We start from the raw sequence: 5,760 nt of genomic DNA, 5'->3' as shown, positions 1-5,760 counted from the left end.
TTTAATGAGAACATATTGGTAACCTTGCACACATGGGTAAACGTACTGTCAGGCTATCAGCTCATCGCTAGGGACTTCAGGTCTGTGGCCATCTTCTTTGTATGGAATATTTTTTGTCCTTTGATGTGGTCCTTTTTTTTTTTTTTTTTTTTTTTTTTTTGAGACAGGGTTTCTCTGGATAGCCCTGGCTGTCCTGGAACTCACTCTGTAGACCAGGCTGGCCTCGAACTCAGAAATCCACCTGCCTCTGCCTCCTGAGTGCTGGGATTAAAGGCGTGCGCCACCACGCCCAGATGATGTGGTCCTTTTCAATAGCACATTATGATCCAAAGAAACACTCTCAGAGGAATACTTTGCCTCAGACCTCAGTAACTATGGACTTTGGCCAAACCCCAGACTAATTTTTCAGTGTATCAGCAAAATTCCCCCTAGCTCGTTGGCTCTGTGAAGGCCCAGAGTTTTGTCCATTCTGTTCACCGTTTTTTTTTTTTTTTTTTTTTTTTTGCTGTATTTTTGTTTTTGTATTCCTAGAATAGTGACTGTACATGATAAAAGTATGTGAGCACTGACTATATAAATCCCTCAGTGTAAGCCTGGCACCAGTCCACTGTGGCCTCTGACCCTATGGTTATATAGCAAAATTACACTAAATCCTTGAAGTTTTTTTCCCTAGGAATAGCTGAGGAAAAAGCTGTTGACTCACAACAATCCAAAAAAATTGCTCTAAAACCCTTCTAAACTAAATTTCCCCCCTAGCTTAGGAGTGAGTAGAAGATATTCAGGAATTGCAAAAGACATCGTCTCCACCCCTTCCCCCGTTACTGAGAATTTCTGCTTTTGGTGGTTTTCCATTTTATGGTGGAATAGTTGGCGTTTGACTTCCTTGGATCCTCAGCCAAACTTGAGGCAGACTCCCATCTCACCACTCACATTTTAACCTCACTTGTTTACAGCTTGTCCCTTTCTATCAAACTTTCACCCCCGAGAGACAAGAACTAGACCATGCATTTGCATATACATGGCATGTGTCACACAAACTCGGAGCCCAGTGAAATGTAACTGGCAAGATGGTTCAGCACATGAAGGGACAGCTTAAGTTTGCTCCTTAGGACTTACATGGTGGAAAGAGAACTCCTGCGGTGTCTATAAAGTCCACATGCATATATACATATGCACACAAATGATAAAGGAAGAAAGTCAGACAGACTTAGCTGGTATCCCCAGACAGGTCCCGTGGCTCCCTTTTGCTTCCCACAGCCCTAACAGTAAATACAGGTTTTGGCTGATGATGTCTTTAGTCAGGAGCTAAAAAATTGATCAACAAAAATGTTGTAGGGCAACCAATCCAGCAAAGCAGTATTCCTTTAAAGCCATTAGTAAGCAAGGCCAGACTTTTATGGTAAAGGTAATTTCTAGGAACTGAAGAGATGGTACTTGCTGCTCTTACAGAGGACTTGACTGGGTTTGTTCAGTTCCTAGTACCCAACAGCCTGTAAGTTAAGTTTCAGGGAATCCAATGCCCTCTACTGGCCTCCACAGGCATCTCAACCAATGAGTATAACCCTGGATCCACATACAACAGTATTTTCAATTTCCACCAGGGGGCAGGAGACATGATTCTCTTTCTCGTGTGAAAAAAACTTCTGTCAAAATGGAGTTTTATGTTATACTTCTAGAACTATTTTCACATTTCAAGTTTGGAATGTCAGACATCCAGGTGCACATATGAAATAAGTGGGGGCAGATGTGTGGAGGTCTAAGCTGGTGCGTGAGTTAACTTTTCTGATTCCTGCAACAAACTACCTGGCAAAAGCAACTTAAGGAAGGAAGGATTTCTTTTGGCTCACAGTTTGAGGGTACAGTCCACTGTGGCTGGAAACTTGAGCAGCTGGACACTAGTTACTCACAGCCAAGAAGCAAAGAAGGTGGGTATTTGTGCTCACCTATTAACCATCATAGCTGGGAACCCCAAAGTGGGGGGTAATTTTCATAGACTAGAGTGAGAATAGAAAAGAGTTATAAGACCTGTATGCTGGGGCACTCCAAAATTATGGTTGATTATGGTAGATCTAAGTTTGTATTTGAGTTTAGCTACTTCTAAGCTTTGAGGCCTTTTATAACTTATCTGGCCTCCCTGAACCTTCAGTGTGTATTGCTGAATCCTGTTAAATGAAGATAATCTGTGGAGATCGAAGCTCAGTGCTAGAATGTGTATCTAGCTTGAGCAAGTCTGAAAAGCTGACCGCCAACATTGCCTTTAAAATCAACTCTAGGTAGGTCCAAGACTATGTAAACCCTGAAACTCCAAAATGGTTAGAGAAAAAAAGTAAGAAAACCACCTTAAGATGCAGGCACAGGCAAGGGCTCCATTTTTCCGAGGATAGTAGCAACGCTTGACAATGGGCTCTCACAAAATTAAAAAGCTTCTGCATAGGAAAAAAACAATGAAATGAAGGGACAGCTTGAAGGATGGGAGGAAGTCTTTGCTAGCTATGCTTTTGACAGGATTAACATTTAGAACATACAAAGACGTCAACCGTAGCAAGATAATAAATGAGCTAATAAGATGAACAAATACCTCAAAGATGAAGCAGAAATGATAAACACAAGAAATAGATAGTCAATCTTACTCTAATCAGAAATGCAAATTCAAGTTACATTGAGATTTCCTGTCACTCCAATTGGGATGCCAGTTGTTAAGACGATAAATAACAACATGGCTGGGTATTATTGTGGATGGCCCTGGTGCTGCCTCTTTTTTTTGATGTTATTTCTGCTTTCCTGGGAGAGGTTGTCTGGAACGAGGGATGAGTCATGTATTCGGGTGATTTCTTGTGAACCTCTCCCCTCCCCCTAATGAATAAAGGAACCAATCACTGAGCAAGTAGGTGGGACTTCCGGGTTGGACGGTGGAAGAGAGGAAGCAGGAGAGAAAGGGGCTTTTGGAAGGGGATAGCTAGAGAACAAGATGTAGCTTTGAGTATCTCCCCGTTTCAATGCTGGATCCGCCACCGGAGGATTTAGATTTAATATGGTTTACAAGATTAGGATTCTAGTTGTTGCACCCAGCGGTTGGGGTTACCATTGATTCTGAACTAAGTTTGTGTGGTGTTTTCCTTCACGTGGTGGTTCAATAGGGTTTCAGAGAGAAAGGTACAGTGGCAAAGCATGGGTTTGCCAGATGTGCACCACAAAAGGCCGTGGGAGTTTTGAAGCATGGGGCTGGCGTGGTAGCGACCTGCCAGTGGGAACTTAGTGAGCTGGGTGGAGAGATTTTGGAGCTCTGAGTCAGAGTCTCCACAAGATAAGAACAGTGTATGGCTGGCCAGCCCGCCAGGGCAGAGAGTAGCTGGGAATAGCGCAGGAACTTGCCTTTCTTTTTCAATATTTCCCGCAACAGAGTATGGTGGTGCACACCTTTAGTTCCAGCACTTGGAAGGAAGAGGCAGATGACGTTTGTGAGTTTGGGACCAGCCTCATCTACCAAGCAAGTCACAGGACCGTAGAGCTACTTAATAGAGAGGATCTGTCTCAAAAAATAAATGAATAAATGAATAGATATTAAAAACCATTCAAAGCATATGAACAAAAGAGAGCCCTTATATGCTGCTGGTAGGAATTTTAAAATTATTTGTTTATTTATTTATTTTGGAAACAGGGTCTCACTGGTTCTCCTGGTAGCTCTGGTTCTCCTGGAACTTACTATATGTGTAGACTAGGCTGGCCTCGAGCTCACAGAGATCACCTGCCTCTGCTTCCAGAGCGCTGGGATTAAAGGTGTGTGCCACGACACTCAGCAGAATGGTAGTTCTTTAAAAAAAAGTTGGCTCTGGTGGAACCAGCCCAGAAGCTGGCCAGGCCTGGAGCTTGCCAGACAAGACTCAGCCCCCACCCCTCCCCCAACATGCCACTGGGCCTGAATTCCCTGTCAAGAGCCCAAGATGAAGAACAGTTCACTTTCTGGATTGGATCTCACTGAAGGACCACCGTAGTCTGTGGCGCCACTAAGGGCCATGTGTGAGTCAGTGGTTCTGATGTGGCCTGTGGACAGGTTGATCTCTGTGACCCATGTTGCCACCAAAGGCCATGCCCATGTCCTTGGGTTGTGCTGTAGCCTGAAACCCTGTTGATGTCCATGGACCATGCTGCTCCCCCCCTTCCCCCCCCCCCCCCCACCTCAGAGGGGCATATTGGTATCAGTGGCCTGCACTGCCACCGGAGGCTATGGTGATGTCCAGGCTGTGCAGCCTCCAAGAGCCATGTCTGGATGTGTGATCCTACTGTGGCAGGGGAGTATGGGGTGTGTGTGTGTGCGGGGGTTTCTGTGCTGTGGCCAGGAATCATGCGGAAACCCATGGTCTGTAAAGAGTCAGGAAGCTACTTTGGGAGTGACATCGATGACTGCAGATGACACAGTTGAGAGGGAGGGGCCCGGAAGACTTCTGTGATAACCCCCAACCCTTCAACAAAAGGAACAACCTAAAAGGAAGTCATCAAAGAGAACCCTTAAACCTTGTGATACGGATGCTGAAGTGCAGCTCTCCACAACGGATGGCTCCTGGTGGGGGAGGGGAGGGAAGGGGCGGGGAGGGGGAGAGGACACGACAGACTGGGGACGGACCACTCAGCTTTCTTTCGGGGACTGGCCACTGGGAGATTGACCACGCTCCAATGAGCCTATGCACAACACAAATTGGACTTGTTTTATTTTATTTAATTATAATATTTATTTTGTTGGGGGGATATCACAATGGCAGGGAGAGGCATGCATGGAAGGACTAGGAAATGAGATGGGGGTGTATAGTGTGAAATTCCCAAAGAATTGATAAAAAATATTATTTAAAACAAAACAAAACAAAATGATCATATATATGATCCAGCTTGACCATTCTTAGGTATTTACCTAAAGTATTCAAGTCAATATATAGATAAACTTGTATATTACTGTAGCTCTATACACAGTGCCTAAATTATGGAAACAACCTGGGTGTCCAACAGTATAGGAATGATAAAATGTGGCATATACAAAGGAACTTTTTTAGCCTTAAAGAAGAATTGAAGTTATGTCATTTATAGGAAAATTGGTGCAACTGGAAATAATCACATTAGGCAAAGTTGGTTAAGTAATATCAGAGAGATAAGTATTGTGTGTTTTTTCTCATTTGTGGTTCCTGGATTTTTACAGATAAAATCATATGTATCTATGTCATATAAGTAGAGGCAAAATTGTCTAGGCGGGTAAATGGTAATAAAAAAAGAGATGAAGGGGACTGGAGAGGTAGGTGGCTCAGAGGTTAAGAGCACTGTCTGCTCTTCCAGAGGTCCTGAGTTCAATTCCCAGCAACCACATGTGGCTCATAACCATTTATAATGAGGTCTGGCTTGCAGGCATACATGCAGGTAGAATATTATATATATATATATGTATATATATACATATATATGTAGGTAGAATATTATATATATGTATATATATACATATCTATATGTATATACACACAATGTTCTTAATGTTCTTTATTATATATATATATATATATATATATGAAGAGAGGTGTGAGTGAAGTGGAAACTTAAGGAACTTAAGGGTTCTTTGGAAAGTTGGTTGGATGGTGTTGAAGCAGACACAGGTGAAAGGCTAAGGCAGACTTGTGAAGGAACGTTTGGCTGAAGCAGACACAGGTAAAATGATGTTCTACTAAAACAAGCATGTGATAAAGGATTCTTCCCTAGTGACCTGCATGTATTGGTCTGCCTTAC

This window comes from Mus caroli, unplaced genomic scaffold (assembly GCF_978045245.1).
Source record: "Mus caroli unplaced genomic scaffold, Mus_caroli_1 scaffold_8, whole genome shotgun sequence".
In the NCBI taxonomy this organism is placed as follows: domain Eukaryota; kingdom Metazoa; phylum Chordata; class Mammalia; order Rodentia; family Muridae; genus Mus; species Mus caroli.
Note: the sequence above shows the minus strand (reverse complement) of the source record.